General features: G+C 41.6%; 1 protein-coding gene across 1 annotated transcript in view; it reads right to left on the bottom strand.

Annotated features, from left to right (window-relative positions):
• The window catches only part of LOC136875659 (orexin receptor type 2), a 625044-nt gene that overhangs the window by 288952 nt on the left and 314985 nt on the right, over positions 1–21107 (bottom strand). Inside the window, exon 2 of the mRNA XM_067149207.2 lies at positions 15143–15290. The gene's annotated coding sequence lies outside the window, so the exon portion shown is untranslated. The remainder of the gene's footprint in view (positions 1–15142; positions 15291–21107) is intronic.

The following is a 21107-nucleotide window of genomic DNA, read 5'->3' as shown; positions in this document are numbered from 1 at the left end:
CAGGTCCGAATTATTATTAATAATATAATTGCAGACATGTCTCCGAAATTACCGAAGCATGTACTTACAAATTGTTTTACGTCGCACCGACACAAATAGGTCTTACGGCGACAGTGGGAGAGAAAAGGGATACAAGTGGGAAGGAAGCGTTCGAAGTCTAATAAAGGTACAGTTCCAGCATTTCCCTGATGTGAAAATGAGAATCTACGGAAAACCATCTTCCCGGCTACCGACAGTGGAGTTCGAACCCACTATCACCAGAATACTAGCTCACAGCTGCGCGCCCCTAACCGCACGATCAACTTACTCTAAGCCCCAATGCCGGTCTGCGTAGCTCGGACGATAGAGCGCTGGTCTTCTGATCCCACCTTGGCAGGTTCGATGGCGGCTCAGTTCGGTGGTATTTGAAGGTGCTGAAATACGCCATTCTCGTGTCTGTGGATTTACTTGCACTTAAAAACGTACTGCTTTACAAAATTCTGGCACTTCAGCGTCTTCGAAAACCGTGAAAATTAGTTAGTGGAACGTAAAGATATTAGTAGTAGTAGTAGTAGTAGTAGTAGTAGTAACATTATTATTACGGACGTTTTAATTAAACGGGTCCGTTACATTACCTATCGGCACTTACTGTCCGGTAATTAGCCTTCTGTCCACCTCTGTGGTATAGTGGTTGGTGTGATTAGCTGCCAACCCCCGGAGGCCCGTGTTCCATTCCCATCTCCGCCACGAAATTTGAAAAGTGGTAGAGGGCTGGAACGGGGTCCACTAAGCCTCGGGAGGTCAAATGGGTAGAGGTGGTTCGATTCCCACCTCAGCCATCCTGAAAGTGGTTTCCCGTAGTTTCGCACTTCTCCAGACAAATGCCGGGATGGTACCTAACTTAAGGCCACGGCCGCTTCCTTCCCTCTTCCTTGTCTATCCCATCCAATCTCCCCATTCCCCCGCAAGGCCTACACAAGACCCCTGTTCAGCATAGAAGGTGAGACCGCCTGGGCGAGGTACTGGTCATTCTCCCCAGTTGTATCCCCCGACCCAATGTCTCACGCTCCAGGACACTGCCCTTCAGGCGGTAGAGGTGGGATCCCTCGCTGAGTCCGAGGGAAAACCAACCCTGGAAGGTAAACAGATTAGGAAAAAAGAAGAATAAGCCTTCTGTTAGAAATACCCGGCGGCAATTCCATAGTAGACCGAGCTCGATAGCTGCAGTTGCTTAACTGCGGCCAGTATCCAGTATTCGGGAGATAGCAGGTTCGAACCCCACTGTCGGCGGCCTTGAAGATGATTTTCCGTGGTTTCCCATTTTCACACCAGGCAAATGCTGGGGCTGTACCTTAATTAAGGCCACGGCCGCTTCCTTCCCACTCCTGGCCCTTTCCTGTCCCATCGTCGCCATAAAACATTTCTGTGTCGGTGCGACGTAAAGCTTCTAGCAAAAGAAATCCACAGTAGCTATTGTTCCTTCGAGCAATGTTCACGCATGGTTGCAAATACGGTTTTTGAAATCTGTCTCATTAATAACAATATGACTGAATACTTACAGCCTTTTCTTTTAGTGTCCACCGTCCTTTCATTGACCTGAAAAGTTTATGAATAAGCATAGACAACTCGCATTGTCTATTGTCAGAAATTCATCGTAGACTGTCGCAATAACAGCACAGAAATGTTGCGCTCATTTTTCATTTACTTATTAACTATTTCCTTTCATTTTGTCAGGTTGGATCACTGAGTAATGCCATTGACGTCATATAAATCACACACAACTACACAATACTTTATTCGCACGTATGTGCTGGTGCGTATCTTCGAGGTCACTGTAAGGATCCTGTGTACATTTCACACAGAGTACCCTAGACCGGTTTTCGAGTACAGCAAGTGGCCTGGCACGTGAGTCATCCTCTCCCACTTGCCAAGCGTTTAGGGGAAGTGCACAACAACATGTGTTGGCCTGCGATAAGAAACAGGTTCAACAAGCCCTAGACTCTGCTACTGTACTTCCACTACGCGTGGACAGAATGACGTAACCGGCATATCCTGCTACGGCCGTTCAAAACACATTAGGTCCTGAAATATTTGGCTCAGTTATGGGCAAACTAATAGGACAAGATAAAAAGTACATAGCATATATTGTGAGATGTCTTTTTCTTTGCCGACTAGCTTAATATCTGCACGTATACACCTAACACCCTGTATAAATAAACATCTATAAATTAATTCCGCACACAGTAATTAATCCGTCTCAGTGGCGTAGTGGTTAGCGTGATTAGCTGCCACCCCCGGATGTCCGAGTTCGATTCCCGGCTCTGCCACGAAATTTTGAAAAGTGGTACGAGGGCTGGGAGGGGTCCACTCAGCCTCGGGAGGTCAACTGAGTAGAGGTGGATTCGATTCCCACCTCAACCATCCTAGAAGTGGTTTTACGTGGTTTCCCCCTTCTCCTCCAGGCAAATGCCGGGATGGTACCTAACTTAAGGCCACGACCGCTTCCTTCCCTCTTCCTTGCCTGTCCCATCCAATCTTTCCATCCCTCCACAAGGCCCCTGTTCAGCATAGCAGGTGAGGCCGCCTGGGCGAGGTACTGGTCATTCTCACCAGTTTTATCCCCGACCCAAAGTCTGAATCTCCAGGACACTGCCCTTGAGGCGGTAAAGGTGGGATCCTTCGCTGAGTCCGAGGGTAAAACCGATCCTGGAGGGTAAACAGATTACGAACGAACGAACACAGCAATTAGGTGACTGCACACATTTGCATGTGCTATTGCATTATACGTTTCAGAAATGAGGACAGTACACAAGGAAAAGTCGATCAACTGGAAGCCTTTTATATAATTGTGGTTCTTCAGTGAATTGATTAAAATTTCGTGGAAGGATAAGAACTCCAATTCCATTCCAAAAGAAATGTTTTTAATCTCATACACAAGCAGTGTTTATCCTAGTGAGGACAATTACTGCGATATTCAAATTTTATAAAGACAGTGAAAACTTTGTTGTTCGTACTTTTCATTGATCATCTACTGAAAGGTACAAAGTGGCAGGGGGTGGGGGGAGGGGAGGATTCAGTTAGGTGGAAACGTAATAAACGGTCTATAATGATGATGCATGTATGTATGTATGCATTGTACCGGTTACGACCTGTACATAAGTATTTTTTGAGCATAAGTTACGTTTATTTACCACGCGTAATGTTCCGAGCGCGCCTGGTTTGTTTACCAGCAGCGAGGACCAGCTAGCGAGTGTATGACGACTGTGAGCTGTGACGTAGCCACGGGGGCTAGCTAGACCGCCCGCTCGTCTCAACACGTGTTACTGTGTAGAGATGAGAAGAATGCAAGAATGAGGAATGTGGCCTGTAAGCACGAACTTCCTATTCTGCCCAGACAGATCGGCTCTTATCTGCTCTTATCTGCTACACGAAAACATTGACTCACACTTCGCAGTTTGCTGGATTACAACAGACAAGAGCGAAGAGCTGGCAGTAGGAGGTAATATAATGTCGCCTGTGTAGTAGCGGAGTTGCTATGACAACCATTGCGTCACTGGCTCTGCTAGTGAAAACCCCATTCGCCCCGTGCCTCACCGGGCATGTGCATTCTTCGGATCTCCCAACAATACCAGCCTTGACTGGTATTTTCTGGATTCCACGTCACTTGTTCTAGAGAGTTCGATGGAGAAAATTTTGAAATTTCTATAATAATGATGCTAGCGAATCGAGCGATATGTCATCTTGTTTGGGATCACCTAAACGTCCCAATGCTCAAGTTTCAAGCAAATCCATCGAGGGATTCGTGAGATATTCAATCAAACCGTATTATGACGTAGACATCCCGGATTGAATAAAAGGAGGACCTACTGTAGCCTATTCACACCGTCTCAGCTGAATAGTCAGCGGGGGCACTCTTGCTGCTACTATCATCGTGGAACTCTGTCATTATACAAGTGTGGGAAGACGATTCTTCCAAGTACTATAAGTGGACTCATAAGACTTCGAGTGTTGTAGAAAATTTTCTAAGTCTTCGTAAATGAACTTAGAATATTTACAAGTGTTAATTAAATGGACTTGTATTATTTACGTGCCTTCGAGACTGAAACTTTTCTAAGTGTTTGGACTTGTATTATTTACGTGTCTTCGAAGCTGGAATTTTTCTAAGTGTTCGTGAAATGGACTTGTATTATTTACATTGGTTCGTAACCAGAATTCTTCTAAGTGTTCATTGAATGGACTTGTATTATTTACGTGCCTTGGAGACTGAAACTTTTCTAAGTGTTCACTAAATGGACTTGTATTATTTACGCGTCTTCGAAGCTGGAATTTTTCTACGTGTTCACTGAATGGACTTGTATTATTTTCATGTGTTCGAGACCAGAACTTTTCTACGTGATCATTGAATGGACTTGTATTATTTACGAGTATTCGAGATTGGAATTTTTCTAAGTGTTCGTGAAATGGACTTGTATTATTTACGTGGAATATTTGCGACTGTTGAGGATCTCATCCTTCTAATAAACAGCGATTGATTAACATTGCTAGTGATGAACTTTAACTTTCCAACGGCTCTAAACACTTGCATTTACTCAAAGACTTGTACATTTGCCAGTGTTGGTTTAAAAGACTTATAAATTTCGTCAGTGAATTTATTTATGTGGAAGGACTTGTGTTTCCGTCAGTGGTCACTCAAAGACTTAATGAATTTCACCAGTGATTAACTTTAAATATATTCAAACTTCCAAGTGAATGGACTTGTGTTTTCATTCGAGTTTAGGCAAAGACTTGCACCTTCGCCAGTAATGAACTTTGAGTTTAACTACAATTTCACAAGAAGGGACTTGTATTTTTTGTTGCCAAAAGTTATTCAGGGAAGGGGATTTTCCTAGTGATGAACTCTAAAATTATTAATACCACTCATATCGTTGTAGGAGTGTTGGAAGTCTTGATGTACAATTATCAAGAACTCTGTTTATAAGTTGATCATCCAAGGTTTTCATGGACTCGGTGCTACTAGTGACCTTGGGAACATCAATCCTCTCAGTCTCATTGCCTCATCGCCTGGATCACCGGGGTTCGACCCGGGCCTCAGAGTTCGAGACATCTCTACTTGCCGTCAATCCAGACAGTCCAGCTGCCTCTGTCTGGAGTATCTGGAGTCCCTGGAATACCTGGGGTCTTCTGGAACGTGCTTCAACCAGCTTGGCTTGGTGAGCTGGAGAACCCGAGCCATACTATTGGAATACGAGGAAGACAATTCATTTCTACTTAGAGGTGATGTGCCAATTCATGACTTATTTGAATAAACTCTTGTGCAATCAGAGTCAAAGTTTTTCTGTAGATAGGACCTACCTCCTGTACCGAGCCCTAGCTACAATTAATCCAGTTTTTCGCCCTGAGAACTATAGTCATGCTACTTTAACATTTAATCTGAGAGTCGGGCTCTTTTACCGGTACAGTATGTATGTATGTATGTATGTATGTATGTATGTATGTATGTATGTATGTATGTGCTAGTGATCATGCCTCGGACTGATTACTCGTGATGATGATGACGATGATGATGACGATGATGATGATGACGATGTAAAGTCTGAGGTAACTGACACACTCATTAACCCCGAGCCCAGAGCTCTGTACGTAGAGTCGTGACATTTGGAATGTATACTTCCTTAACGACATTGGCAGAGGTTGATAGTATGTATGTATGTATGTATGTATTATGTATGTATGTATGTATGTATGTATGTATGTATGTATGTATGTATGCATGTCTGTATGTATGTATGCATGCATGTAGTAGCATGTTTCAATGAAGGAAAGACATCGCATAGATGAGGGAAATACACGTCCGTTATAGAAGTAGTGAATGACATGGTTTCTTTCTTTTTTGCTATTTATTTTATGTCGCATCGATTCAGACATTTTTATTTCTACGTTGAAGTAGCCATATTGAAGTAGGATAGTGTTAGGACTGGGTAGGAAGCAATCGTGGCCTTAATTAAGGCACAGCATTCACCAGGTGTGAAAACGGGAAACACCGGGAAAACCATCTTCATGGTTGTCGACAGTGGAGTCCAGCCCTACCATTTCCCGACTCCGGAATGAAGACAACTGTGAAGGACCGTTGAACATAGAGCAACTTCATGGCAAATGGCTAGTGATCACGCCTCGGACTGATTACTCGTGATGATGATGACGATGATGATGACGATGATGATGATGACGATGTAAAGTCTGAGGTAACTGACACACTCATTAACCCCGAGCCCAGAGCTCTGTACGTAGAGTCGTGATATTTGGAATGTATACTTCCTTAACGATATTGGCAGAGGTTGATAGTGTTTGGAAATACGGGTTATGAAGTAGTGAAACAAAGTCGATTTTGTTTTCTGAATATTATCCCTGGTTCAAGAGTCGTTGAGGTTAGCAATGTGATATTCGCTCTGTAGATTGCTGTTTAAAAAAAAAAACTTCTCAACTTCAACCCTTAACGAGGTGAAAAAAGACTTTTAAAACTTGATGACTAAATGATTGTAATTCCAAGACATTAATGGACGGCACTTTTGAGTATAATGCCCGACGATAGTTATCATTGACTGAGCTAGTGGTTGCAAGGTTTCGCGTACCTGTCAGCTTGCATTTGGAAGATAGTGGGTTCGATCCCCAATGTCGTCAACCTGAAGATGATTTTATGAGGTTATCCATTTTCATACCAGGAAAATGCTGAGTCTGTAGCATAATTAAGGCCATGGCCGATTCCTTACACTTCTAGCCCTCTCCTATCCCATGGTCTCCACGCCGAAAGACCTATCTGTGTCGGGGCGACGTAAAGCAAATTGTACAAAAAAAAAAAAAAAAAAAAAAAAAAAACAGAGATCATTTAGCAGGGGACGTATTTCAACTGCGTATGTTTGGATTTTTAAGCATTTACTGAATTTTTGGATTTTGTACGAGCTTGATTTGTCTACTCATACGAATGTTGGCGATATATTTGGAAATGTATTTCGTTACAACTGGATTAAGGAAATCGATTTGATGTTTGCATTTCGTTGCCCTAATTGGTAATTAAACATCTAATTGGTGACATTTAATTGCACATTTTTCCTCCTTTTTTTTACAACTGTGTCTGAAATTAGATTGAGACGGACAAATGGTGATATAAATAAATAACCCGAGTAATCCGTCGTGGGTTGTTATTGCTTTGTTTCCTTTTAATTCTCTTTCCTCACACCCTGGAGGTATCCCACCGCCTTGTTTCACGGCCAGATGTTCTCGCTGACGCTATTCCTATGTAGAGGGATACAATCACTATTGCGTGTATGTGTGGTGATGGATAGTACGACGTGTTGTGTGTTGATTAAGAAATGTGTATTGATCTAATCAAAACAACGCTGAACCAATGAAATTAACTAGAGCATACTAAGAATCGTACTTAGGGCCCTCTAAACGTAAGGCAGAAATGCTGACAATTATCCCTTTCAGGCCTTCGGTATGTCAAAGCCACGTGGCTTGCAAGTGTTAGAATATTTAGTCGTTAGCGCAGCTGTATTGCTTGGATTTCTGAACCATGTGCGCTTTCTTTCGCATCACCAGCTCCTTATTAGACCTCTCAAGACTGATTGAATGCCGTTCCAGTATTGAATTAAGACTCTAGGGTGAAAAATTCCAGGTTTTTCAGGTAATAACCAGTTACGCTAGCCTGACATCACAAGGATAGGAAAAATGAGCTATATATACATTTATTTAATTTTAGCAGAGGCACATGACCGAGGAGTCTCTAGTGTTTGCTGTTCAACTTGCACAGGATATCGTAAACGTGGATACCACAGAATATTGAGCAATATAACGAGAATTCGTCGAGCACGGCTCAGCATAAAATATGTAGCCTACGATAATAAAAGTAGCTCCTGCGACCATCTGTGACAATAAACTGAATTGGAATTTGTGATACGTCGTCTGCAGCAAGTTCTGTAAAAATATTAGCTGGTCGAGAGCAGTGAAATATGAAGGTCAAGGTTTGAATTAAGAACCAGCCATCTACATTATAACAACATAACTTCACTGCAATAAATTTAGGAACATCAGAAGTAAGTTGTTACCGGTCATTTCCTGTCGGTTCTAATACTTAAAATAGGACTGTCAGGTACTCTGTTACCCATTATTTTACTAACCGTTCAGTATATAATGTATCATCAATGAGTAAAGCATACTTTTGTAGGTCTGTTTATATGTAATAATAATAATAATAATAATAATAATAATAATAATAATAATAATAATAATAATAATAATAATAATAATAATAATAATAATTTCGACCCTATAAAGGAAAATGGAGAGTGTAAGAGAAGGCACAAACATGAACAATATCTGCATATGGATAAGAGGCAATATTAGGAAAATAATGATTTTTTTTTTCAATGGACATTTTACACCAGGGCCTCTCAGGGTGCATGCGCTTTGGAGCAATAGCGCTTACTCTCTCTTTCCTCATGCCCGTCTCGCTCGCTCCCCCTGTCTCCCTCTACAACACTTGCTCCGTAGCGCTCTAAGTCCAAGCTGACTTGAGCCGAGTAGAGCCGAGCTTAGCCGAGTAGCCTAGAGACGAAGCGTTGGTCCGAGCTGAACCGAGCGGGACCGATGCATAGTGCACGGAGCTCTCGCGCCTCGATTTGCACGCGTGAGATTTTGCGCGTTTGAGAGGCCCTGCTTTACACGAATGAGACCAGAAAGACTGCCCACTCGAATGTTTGCCTACCCCTCTACTGCCCAGTGTTCAAAAATCTGTCAGGTACTCTGTTACCCATACACAAGTCACATACCATATACCATATTTTCCTTATTATCTTATTATGTACGCTGTTATTCTATCTTGGACCAAGTCACAGTACGGCTACGTTTATTTCAGGTTGCTAAGCAACAGTAGGGTATCATTTCCGCTAGATGTCAGCTATTTTGGGAGCCCGCTCATGTGTTTATGCTAGTATGCTGTTCTCCCAGTTTGATGTCTGATTGTTCGATATTTTTATCACTACTGTGAGAAATAAAATTTCGAACGTAAGCCTCATAAAGTTATTTTATGCATTTTATAAAAAACATGAAAGATTTGATGAATTTACCTATAAACTTTGCTTTGTAACCTCAAAGTCACATTGGGCAATGGTGACCTATAACCTCACTTTTATTTATTTTCCTACAGACTGATAAATCCCAATCGTTTCTACGGTAAAAGTACAAACAATGCCGTCAATTTGAGGGAAACAAATGGATATGATTCCGAATATTCTCTTATCTGACTCCGATGATGAATTAGATTTTTGAACACTAACAGAAAATATAATTATTCGCGAAAGAGAAGACTAAGATGGAGACAATGACAATGTGCCAGAGCAGAAACTGACAATTCAGCAAGTTTTAGCATTTATACTTTCAAATCTGAACCAATTTGTGTCAGTTCATTGCCATTAGATAGGGCGAGTGGAGGAAAGAATAGTTTGGAAGAATGTTAGCATACGTAGGGCAACTTCTCTATTAATATGGAAAGATCAGCTACCACCTGGATCTCAAAATACCTGATGTTCCTATAAATTATTTCAGATAATTAATGGATAATAATATCCTGGAATCAAGAGTGGGGCATACAAATTTATAAAAGTGTGAAGAAAACTAAAATCAAACAATTATTTTGGATGTTGTCTATATAGGTCAATGTATCAGTTGCCGAGCTCCCGTACGTATTGGGAAACAAACTAGATTCCCAGTCGTTGCTGACACAGTGAGTAGAAGCATAAAATCAGGACTTAACTTCAATGATAACACAATGCTTTGTAGCCTCATTTTACTAAAAAGTACTCGCGGTATTTTTCATATAAATACAAATTTGTCTCAACAGTAACATTTGAAATAAAAAAGGAAATTACCTATATTTTCATGTAGTTTGAATATAGTCCTCACAATTTTAAGAGAATGCTAAATAAAAGCTATATATAGAAATTCTATTAGGGTAGGAAAATTACCTTCAAAATGTTCGTACCATTACCTTTATTACCCAGTGTTACCTCAAAGTAACAAACCTATTTTCAAAAAGTAATTTTTGAGAAAATAGAAAGTGATGTTTTAGTGCTACAATACCCTCCCGTCCATAAATATAGAGACCAAATATTTTTTGTCGAAAAAGTATAATTTGGGCAGGAGAAGGCTACTTTCTGAATAAGAAAGTTAAATTGTCTGGTTCACCGAGGTGGAAAAGTATTTACAAGAATTGGTTGTCTTACGTGATGACTTATTGCAAAGTGACCCTTTAAATAAGTAACTTGAAGGTCTACAGAGTTTTAGAACAAACCTACGATGAAGACAGGCTAGACGTGGACCGAAGAACGGAACGAAGCTCGCCGAAGAAAGATGCGGGAGTACTGGACGAGTGTTAAAGCTCAGGACATAAAACGTTTGAAACAGCGTGGTCCATAGCGGGCTGAATCGAAATAATAATAATAATAAAAAATAATGAAATGGTGTATGGCTTTTAGTGCCGGTATTGTCCGAGGACAAGTTCGGCTCGCCAGTTGCAGGTCTTTCTATTTGACTCCCGTAGGCGACCTGCGCGTCGTGATGAAGATGAAATAATGATGAGGACACATACACCCAGTCCCCGTGCCAGCGAAATTAAACAATTAAGGTTAAAATTCCCGACCCTGCCGGGAATCGAACCCGGGATCCCTGTGACCAAAGGCCAGCGCGCTAACCATTTAGCCATGGAGCCGGACATAATAATAATAATAATAGAACCCAAAACTCCGAGAAAGCAACCTTCGTGTCACGCATGAACGAAATAGAAATGGCATACCAGCTAACTAAGGGTGTCTACAAACAAAAGGTGAGAATCGTTCAATGCAAAACTGAGGCACTACGGCAGTGTCATCCGACCAGAGGTCGGATCATTAACTACATTCAGCTCAATAAAATCAAAGCGGCCTGGTTCACCGAGGTAGTAAGAGATTTCTAAGAACTGGAGCTCACACATAATGGCACCTTAGATCATGTCCCACTCCAAAAGAAACTTCAAGCATGCCATGGTTTCTAGAAAGAAGCCGAAGCTAAAAAAGGAAAGACATGGGTACAGGAGAGAAAGGAACAAACCGAGAACGAAAGCAGCAGTAATAGGCAACCATAGCTGGCCGAAATGAGATGAATAATAATAATAATAATAATAATAATAATAATAATAATAATAATAATAACATTTTTTACAACTTGCTATACGTTGCACCGACACAGATAGGTCTTATGGCGACGATGGGATAGGAAAAGCCTAGGAGTGGGAAGGAAACGACCGTGGCCTTAATAAAGGTACAACCCCAGTATTTGTCTGCTGTGAAAATGGGGAACCATGGAAAACTATCTTCAGAGCTGTCGACAGTGGGGTTCGAACCTACTATCTCCCGGATGCAAGCTCACAGCTTCGCGCCCCAAACCGCACGGCCAACTCGCCCGGTATATAATATACATCGTCGTCATCATCATCGTAATAAAAACTCCTGTGCCATATGGAGCCATCGCCTGATTGCCATCCCGTCAGGTTGCCTGGAGATATTGGAGTGTCACATGGTCAGCGAAAAATGAATTCTCAACCATATTTATTGGCTTTCTTGACTGAGAAATATTTTGTAACTTGACATAGAATCCCCAATTCACCTGCCTTTAGCAGGGATATTGGGGAAACAAGAACGTTTCGACAGACGAAATTGGTGACAGACATAGACGGTTATCTCTCCTCTACAATTAAAATACAATGAAACCCTCACAGCTATGAATTCCGTACTTTTTAAAGAAAACGATGTTTTGAGTTCAAGTGGTTTTGCCATATTCGCCATGTTAACGCACACATCTTCGTCCATCGGCATGTGGTCGAACATTGTCCATCCTTGAATTCTGTCGTTCTCCAAAGCGAGGCTATTAAACTGGAAAAAGTTTGGAAGAGTGAAATTGGCACAAGTTATAGGTAAAGCAAGACAATGATGATGATCATATTTGAAATAATTAGTTAAAAATACTTGCAGTGAAGTAAATTAATTATTTCGACCATCTGGCTTATGCAACGACTACTATTACACTACAGTAGTTGTCATTTCGTCCATGAAGGGGACGATGGGCCTCCTACACGGTAATGCCGTCTCTCAGGTCAGCGAGATTTGAGTTGGAGAAGGAGGCATTAGGAGAAAGTGAGGGAGTTGGCGGCCGTGGCCTATACAAGGAACTATGCCAGCATTCACCTTAGTGCAGGAGAATGGAAAACAACGGAAAACAATTGTCGAGACAACTGACGAAGGGGAAAAGCCCCTCCCTCTGCGTCTTCCGAATGCAGAGCTGTAGAAAGTGCGGTGGCCAGCAGTAAGCCGAAATTCACTCTGCGCGTTTGGTGTTCAAGGATGTTAACCTCTATATATAACCACGAGACAAAACTCTTACCACTGAGATTGGAGAGCGGAATCTAAAAGAGAGATCATGGATGCTTCGTTCTAGGTACATCCATGGTAGGGATATGAATAAATCATTCTTCACATAGTTGCTTCTTCCTCGATTCATTCAGGTGAATTTCTCATTTAATTACACTCAGCAATTTTAACATCCTCTATAGTCGTAGAACTGAATTAAGTCTTAGGAGTTGTCGCGTAAGGAGTGCGGCAACTATCACACGAAAGTCGAAGCTTTGTTGTAGGTGGATACCACCGAGCATAGAATAACACAAAAATGGAGATACGAAGTTTATACCCCTCGTTACTGTATATCAGCAAAGCCATCAGAGCCAGCCGACGAGAACAGAATAAGATAGAAGAACACATCACCAATGTTCTGCCAGAGTAGAAGTCAATGGATGCGCGAGGCTGCCATATTACTTGATAAAAAATATTATACACCTCTTGCTGTCTATTCCTGATGAATTTACGACGATTAATGTAAAATAAATACAAGAATTATGATTTGAGTTTACTGAAGCGTTGAATCTAAAAAGGAAGGTATGTACTTAGGAAAGAAAACCAGGAATTTACATATGAATGACAGGATATTAAAAATCATTTTCAAATTAGCTGCAGAAGTTTTGAACCACCTCAAATAACTTCGAACGTCAGTGCAATAGGGATTTATCACTTGATTTTATAAAAAAACGTATGTAGTGATTACCAAGACAGCGTAATCAGACAGTCTCGATGACGACGGTACCAACAGTCGAAGATGTGAAGGTGAACATTCTCCTACACTGGAATAGGAACCGGTGATCGATATATTTGGACATTATTTGTGCTTATATCGTACTGTCTTCTGGTACAGGGTAAAACAAATTTGTTAATTTCATTGACCTGTCTCAATCTCATCCTTGGCTTTGACAATATGAAATTCAACGAGGTATGAGCGATGCTAGTAATGCAAATCCTTATCCCGCCAGTGGCTGTTATGAATGATGTGAAAATGTCACTCACGAGGTTGTTGGTTGGTGCGTGCATTTTGGTGGGTTTGAGATATTGAAATGTAACAGCAACATGAGGCTCGCTCAGGTAAGCAACTACCTTACTCTTCATTTCCCTAGTATGCCTCTTTAGTGACGCCTAATATATTCATAACAGCTGATGGCAGAGCTGCTGAGGATCCAACCCGACTTCGGGTTGAATTTTCAACAAACGTACTGAGTAGACTTTATTTTAGCAGTACCTATTATGTGGTACGTATTCTATGTGAAAACTTGTGGCCGAGTCAACTACCTTACTTTTCATTTCCGTAGTATGCCTCTTTAGTGACGCCTAGGGTGGTATTCACAACAGGTGATGGCAAAGCTTTTGAGGATCCAACTAGATTTCGGGCTGAGTTTTCAACAAGCGTACTGACTAGATATTTTTTCAGCAGTACCTATTACGAGGTACGTGAAAATGTGTGGCTGAATAGCCAAGTGTTTAAAGTCATTTCAAATAAGAGGGATGTACAGAGTGGATAAAGTAAAACAGGCTCGGAAAGTATTTATAAGATTGACGCGGAACAGGAGAACTGTCCATCACAGGAAATGCTGCAAACCGTGATTTCGTCGCACGAATCAGTTGCTGTCACATGTCTACGTGTGCGTATCTTGCGCATGCTCAGAACACGAAGGTTCGTCTAGACGTTTTAACGCATGCACAACAGTGAATTTGTAAGGGTACACATGCAGGTCCTTTTTGATAATGCTTCGACAAGGCGATCTCGTAATTCCCACTTGCTTCCGTGGTTTCCCATTTTCACACCAGGCAAATGCTGGGGCTGTACCTTAATTAAGGCCACGGCCGCTTCCTTCCAACTCCTAGGCCTTTCCTATCCCATCGTCGCCATAAGACCTATCTGTGTCGGTGCGACGTAAAGCCCCTACCAAAAAAAAAAATCCCACTTGCACTGATAAATGGCATTGAGATTTCTTCCAGGCTTTTCTTCACTCGAGTAATGTTTTCTAGTGTTCAAACTCTCTTCGGATAGTTACGGTTTTTATACGCTACAGAGTCCGTTTCGCGCCGTTTTGTCACTAAGTTTTGCATTGCGGCTTTACTGGAAGTCTTACGAAAATATTTCCATTTTTAAACTCTTGCGCAAACAGTTCCGCAGAGGTTTCCCACGAACTGCGTTTCGCATAACATTCGACAATGAACACGCACTGTTTTATCGTGAGCACCGTTGTATGTTGCATTCAACTGGTCACTAAACACGACTGCTCCTCTCACTCACGCGTAATGACACAGCGACGTACTCGGGAGATGCGGAAGATGCGCATGCACAGACGTGTGACAGCAACTGGTTGGTGCATCGAAATTACGGTTTCCAGCATTTCCTGTGATGGACAGTTTTCCTTCACGTTAACAAGTGTCAATTCCGCGTCGGTCTTATAAATACTTTTCTCTGCCAGTTCTATCTTGTCCATCCTGTATAATTTTACAGGAATGGCATACCGCAATTAGAATTATTGTTGGAGAAATTACTTTAAGTATATCCCTAGTTTGTTATGTTCTGCTGAAATTTTCAATTAGTAATTTTGAAAAATTAAATTATACTGTAATGTCAACTCTAGTAAAATGTTTCTCGAAACCGGTTTGAATGATTATGAACATAAAAGACATCCAATGGAGAAAACTGTTGACGAGATACTCACCAAAGGTAAGCGCCAGTACCCAGATGACAATAATTGCTGTCTTGGCTCGACCAGTTGTGGATTTGAACTGTAGCGGAAAGCAGATGGCGTACCAGCGGTCCACGCTGATGAACGTGAGTGTCAGCACTGATACTGCTACCGATACTGTCTGCAACAGAGAAACAAGAACACAATTAATGATAATGAATTTCACTGTAGATCTAATGACTATTCTGAATATGAAAATAATATTTAACAAATTATTGTCTACGGTGATCCTTGACAAGGACATTGTTGTATGTCCGTCGCTCCCTTCTCGATCCGCCAGCCAGCTACACGCGTGCCAGTGTGTTATTCTTCGAGCCTCGACGCGCAGCTCTCAGTGCGCGTGCCTGGAACGTCGTGTGTGCTATAAAAAGGAGCTCCTAGTCTGTCCAGACGCCCACTGACCCCAGTGTCCAGCTCCAGAATACACCCTACGACGAGCACGGAGGCTACTCCTCTTGAAAATGTGCTTCGGCCAGGTGGACTGAATTTCTGGCAGTAAGAGGTCTCACCTCGGGTCACCGCTCCTCTTGCCTATTCCGCTGTCCATGCCCAGTCTTACCATTATATGCCACTATCATTCCCTAGCTAATGCAAGCTCCCATTATCGACTTAGTTTCGCTAAGTAGGAACTCTTCAGTCATTGAACTTACGTTAATGAACTCGGACACTTCAACAAGGAAGGACACTCTGAGATATTTACGTCAGTGCTTCTGATAGTTTTCGACTATCAAGAACTTTTCAGGTCACAAGGACTATCTTTCTGAAATAGTAGTGAACGTGAATACTCCAACGTGTATATAGTGTACAAAGACAGACTCTTTCTCCAAATTCATAGTTCAATTTGCTTCGAGATAACTTTCAGTTTTGTTAGTGTAAATATTGTAATTTTACATGTGAAGCAAATAAAGAAGTTGTGTTTTTGTAAACCCAACCTTGTTTACAACAGACATGACCAAAACGAATGAATTCCATTTTAGCCTTCAGTCTAGGATTAATATCTATGGACGTGTGGGAATAGAAATCAAGGCCTTCAGGTAAAAGGCCAGCACGTTAATTTATGCACAATTAGCTGTTAACATCATCTTTTAGACAGAACGATTCAGACAAGTTGTTCTACTCAAAAATCAGTTTGAAATTCCACTTAAATGTTAATATTGTTGTACAAGACCTGTAACTTACTTACTTCTTATAGACAACGAATCATATTGTTTGAATTTCATATTGCAGAAGTCTCTTATGTATTTGGCTCAACTTGGCCTACGTCTTCACAGCTGATGAGAATGTCACTAAACTACAGCCCGCGTCAGATAACTTAAACTACGCAGACTGTAATGCTAAAGTGTGGTTCAGTTCTTAACGTCGTGGACTGCAGATTATTTAAATAATTTTAGTATAGTGCCAAGAGCTCCTAGAAATAAACCAGGCACAGTGTTATCCGTTTGAGACCATATTGAGGGAAGAAAGTGTGGTATAGTTCGTTCATTTAAAGTTTATCTTCTCATTGTGCACTTCTTGGGGCTGTGCTACCGATTGCTCAAACTGAATTGTTGGATCAATTTTGTTTTCTGTATTTCTTTTTCTTTACTGATGGCGGCAATGTCGATACGTCTAATATTGATGATGATGATTATGATGCTTGTTGTTTAAAGTGGCCTAAAATCTAGGTCATCGGCCCCTAATGGTACGAAATGAGACGAAATATAGATAATGACAATTTAAAATTCCAAAATTCATCCACTGACCAGAATTCAAACCTCGATGATGAAGAATGAATGGATAAATGTGAATTTAAAATAATCAACGGATCCATCTCACAATATTCAAAGTTAAAAACAATTCTAAAATGAATCCATTGACTAGAATTTAGAAAGAATACGATGAACAACGGTTATGAACTTTAAACCATCACTGGATCCGACTCGCAGTGCCTCACTTTCCCAAAAACTAACTTATAATGATGGTGTATACCGACCAAGGGGCTGCTTCCAAAGCACAATCCTGAATCAATTATTCTTGTTGTTTAAAGAGGTCCTAAACCCAGGTTAGCGATTCCTCATTATGGTACTTATCGCTTGTAAAGTAAAATCATGGTATTCTCATGTAACGGTACCAATAACAAGTAACGTAGACTCACGGTGTTCATCACATCGTGGTACTATTCACAGGTAATGTACTACGCAAGGTAAAGTAGACCTACGGTGCTTCTCACATAATGATTCAACACGGCTAAAACACCAAACAAATGTAGTGATAACCATACAAAAAATAAAAAATACACAGAAAAAGAAGCCAAGACGCCTCCAATCATATCTCCCATTCTCATCACCTCTATTTACCCTCTCCCACATTACCACATCACCCTTAACAACTCTCTTAGCCAAAGAGTATGTGTTTCCTACAAGGTGGCCCGCCTCCCCCATCGGGGGTGGAATGAAAGGTTAGTTAGATAGATAGTTCACATAATGGCTCACAGGCAACGCAAACCTATGGTGTTCCTCACATAGTGGTACTATTCACGGCGACTCGTAGTATACCGTGGTGTTTCTCACATAGTGGGTACTAATCGCAGGCAACGCAGACCCGCGGTGCCACTTATATAATGCAGACTCATGATGTCCGTAACCAGATGCTGAAACACCCGAGCGAGAATAGCTTCCTTTTATCTCCTTGACGTGTTCAACCGATCTGGACAGAGGTGAGCCTCTGTCATAGTGCTGGATACTATACACGGGTACTGTAAACCCATAGTGATCCACCCACAGACCCATGGTATTTCTTATATAGTGGTACTAATCACAGGTAATCTCACGGTTCAAAATTCAGCATCCTTTGATCGCCACATGTTGTCGCCTTTTTATGACAGGAAGGGGATACCGTGGGTGTATTCTTCGTGTGCATCCCCCACCCACAGGGGGGGGGGTTGTGTGTGTCCGACTCGTTGGCTGAATTGTCAGCGTACTGGCCTTCGGTTCAGAGGGTCCCGGGTTCGATTCCCGGCCGGGTCGGCGATTTGAACCTTCATTGGTTAATTCCAATGGCCCGGGGGCTGGGTGTTTGTGCTGTCCCCAACATCCCTGCAACTCACACACCACACATAACACTATTCTCCACCACAATAACACGCAGTTACCTACAAAAGACAGATGCCGCCCACCCTCATTGGAGGGTCTGCCTTACAAGGGCTGCACTCGGCTAGAAATAACCACACGAAATTAAATTATTAAAGAGGGTTGTGTGTTTGGTCCGCGAGAGCTAGTTTATTTCGCTCATGTCCTCCGGCAAGCCGGTTAGGATGACCCCATCCGCCACGTGGGAGTATCAACTTTCTCCCTGCTACGACAGCGTATTAGGTGCGTAGCGTTACGTCTATTGCTACCACTGCCAAACAGTGAAACTCTTTGTGGACTTGTTCCGGGAAGCAACTCAGCAAGTGAAAAGTAAAAGTAAAAAGTAACTAGGAGTAATCATTGGAAACTATATTGATTAAAATGTGTTTTGGAGTCATTCAGATAAAACTGATAAAAATTAAATAAATAGTGTTGGTAGATGAACTGAATTATTGGCATTATAATTATTATTTAATAGTCTAATTAATAAAACGTTGAAAATTTTTTCCTACTTTGTAACTCAGAATAGGCCTATCAAATTCATCTTAAGAGGACATTGTTATGTTTCGTAGGATACTTTGGAAGATCTTGAGATCATAAATGCCTCATAAATTTGGCAGTTTTTGGTAATAATAATAATAATAATAATAATAATAATAATAATAATAATAATAATAATGGCGTGTGGCCTCCGAAGAGGCCTGGTGCAGGTCTTCCGAGCTGACGCCTCGTAGGCGACCTGCGTACCTGCGAGGATGGGACTCTACCCATCATGAATTCTAATGATGAAGACAAAACACACATGCAGTCCCTGAGTCGTCAAAATTAGTCGTTGAAGGTTAAAATCCCCGAACCGGGCTAGAATCGAACCCGAGACCCACTAGACCAAATACCATCACGCTAACCATTTATCCATGGAACCGGACAGTTTATTGGTTATTTATAGGCCACCACTCCCAGCCCTAGTGATTACACTGTATACAAGGTGAGTAAAATTTAAACGGCTCTAGAATATTATAGCAATGAAACAGTTTCGACTAAAAAAATTCAAATCATTATAACGTTAGATGCTTTTAAAACAAGTGTTATCTTCTTATGAGTGTGGATCTCCCTATAGTTTGAGATATTGCAATAGCTGGTCTCAAATTAGTGCGCCCTCGTGATTATTTCATTTTAGCAAATGCTACTTTTGTTTGACTACAAACGAATCCTAGTAATCGCCCTAATGAAGACTGTTTGGATTAAAAGCTAATCGATTTTTAAGATAACCATTCGATGTAAAATAAGCCTTCACTGGTAATTGTTTGATTGAAATTGTACGCATTAAGCAACAGAATCTAATCAGCAACGATTGGTTGTTGCTAAGTAATGGAACGCGAAGTAATTATTTGAATGGGAAGTAATCAGTTTGATTAATCATGGGGTAGTACGAAACACTTTAATGAAGAGAACTTACCAGTAGCTTTGACACTAATATGTAGCAGAAGTAATAATACGAATTGATGTACATCTACATGAGCAGCGTGATCATATTTTTTTTTTTTTATTTTTTTTTTGCTAGTTGCTTTACGTCGCACCGACACAGATAGGTATTATGGCGACGATGGGAAGGGAAGGGCTAGGAGTGGGAAGGAAGCGGCCGTGGCCTTAATTAAGGTACATCCCCAGCATTTGCCTGGTGTGAAAATGGGAAACCAAGGAAAACCATTTTGAGGGCTGCCGACAGTGGGGTTCGAACCTACTATCTCCCGAATACTGGATACTGGCCGCACCTAAGCGACTGCAGCTATCGAGCTCGGTTGATCTTTTTTACCACACACAGTGTATGGAATAATAATAATATATAATAACTAATTCCTCCGTCTTCTATCCTGGCAAAAACAGTCATTCTCAAACAATTACTCGCCAACAAGTAATCATCACAGGAGCACGTAAATGGGTAAAGAATATGGTAGTATAACGAAAATAGCAAAATATTGTACCACACCAAGCATTTACTTCGGAGTAACATACACTTGTATTATTTATTTAGTATTGTGTTGGATAATGGGCATGAAGGCATACAGGTGTCGGATGTTCTACTGCGCAACTGAACCTCCAAATCTGCTGAAGTTGCCGTCTAATCTGGTCCCAAGAGTTCCCGGCGGGTGAGAGGTCTGGAGACCTTGCCGGCTAAGGACACAGTGAAAGCACGCTAAAGATATACGTGCTGTGTAGGGCCGGGTATTATCCTACTACAAAATGAGGCTGTCGACTTGCACTGTCGTAGAATTTCCTAGAGGTATCACAGCACCGTCAGGGTTCCTTCAATAGTCACGGGTTGAGAGCGCGAATCATAAGAAACTGCACACCCACACATTGACACTTCTCGGTTTGGCACAGGGTGTGCCGTTCTACAATGAAGCATGAATCACTGCGTTGGCCAAGGCGTCTCCAAATTCGAATTTGCGGGCCGTCACTACTTGACGCCAATCCGCAAGCTGCTATGCTGTCCTTTCCTGGCAGAAGTTCAAATAATGTGCTCGGCGATGCTCAGGTCGTAATGGTAGAAGAGGGGGCAGTATAAAATTTCTGATCACTAGATTGCATGCCAAAAGCTATGACTGTGTGTGGAAACCAGGTTTCCCTCTCTCACTATCTCATTTTCATCATCATTCCACGTCCAAACGCGCAAGTTGCCCGTGGGTCTCTTCAGAGTCCTCACGTCATCACTTCACATTACCTTCCCAAGTCGTTGCTCCCTCTTATCCCTATAATAATTTTACCTACTCTTTTCTGGTCTTCTGTCCAATTTTTTGCGTACGATGGGGATTTGGCCCAGTTTTACTGCC

The sequence above is a fragment of the Anabrus simplex genome, chromosome 6, assembly GCF_040414725.1.
Source record: "Anabrus simplex isolate iqAnaSimp1 chromosome 6, ASM4041472v1, whole genome shotgun sequence".
In the NCBI taxonomy this organism is placed as follows: Eukaryota; Metazoa; Arthropoda; class Insecta; order Orthoptera; family Tettigoniidae; genus Anabrus; species Anabrus simplex.
Note: the sequence above shows the minus strand (reverse complement) of the source record. Positions and strands in the feature narration are given on the sequence as shown.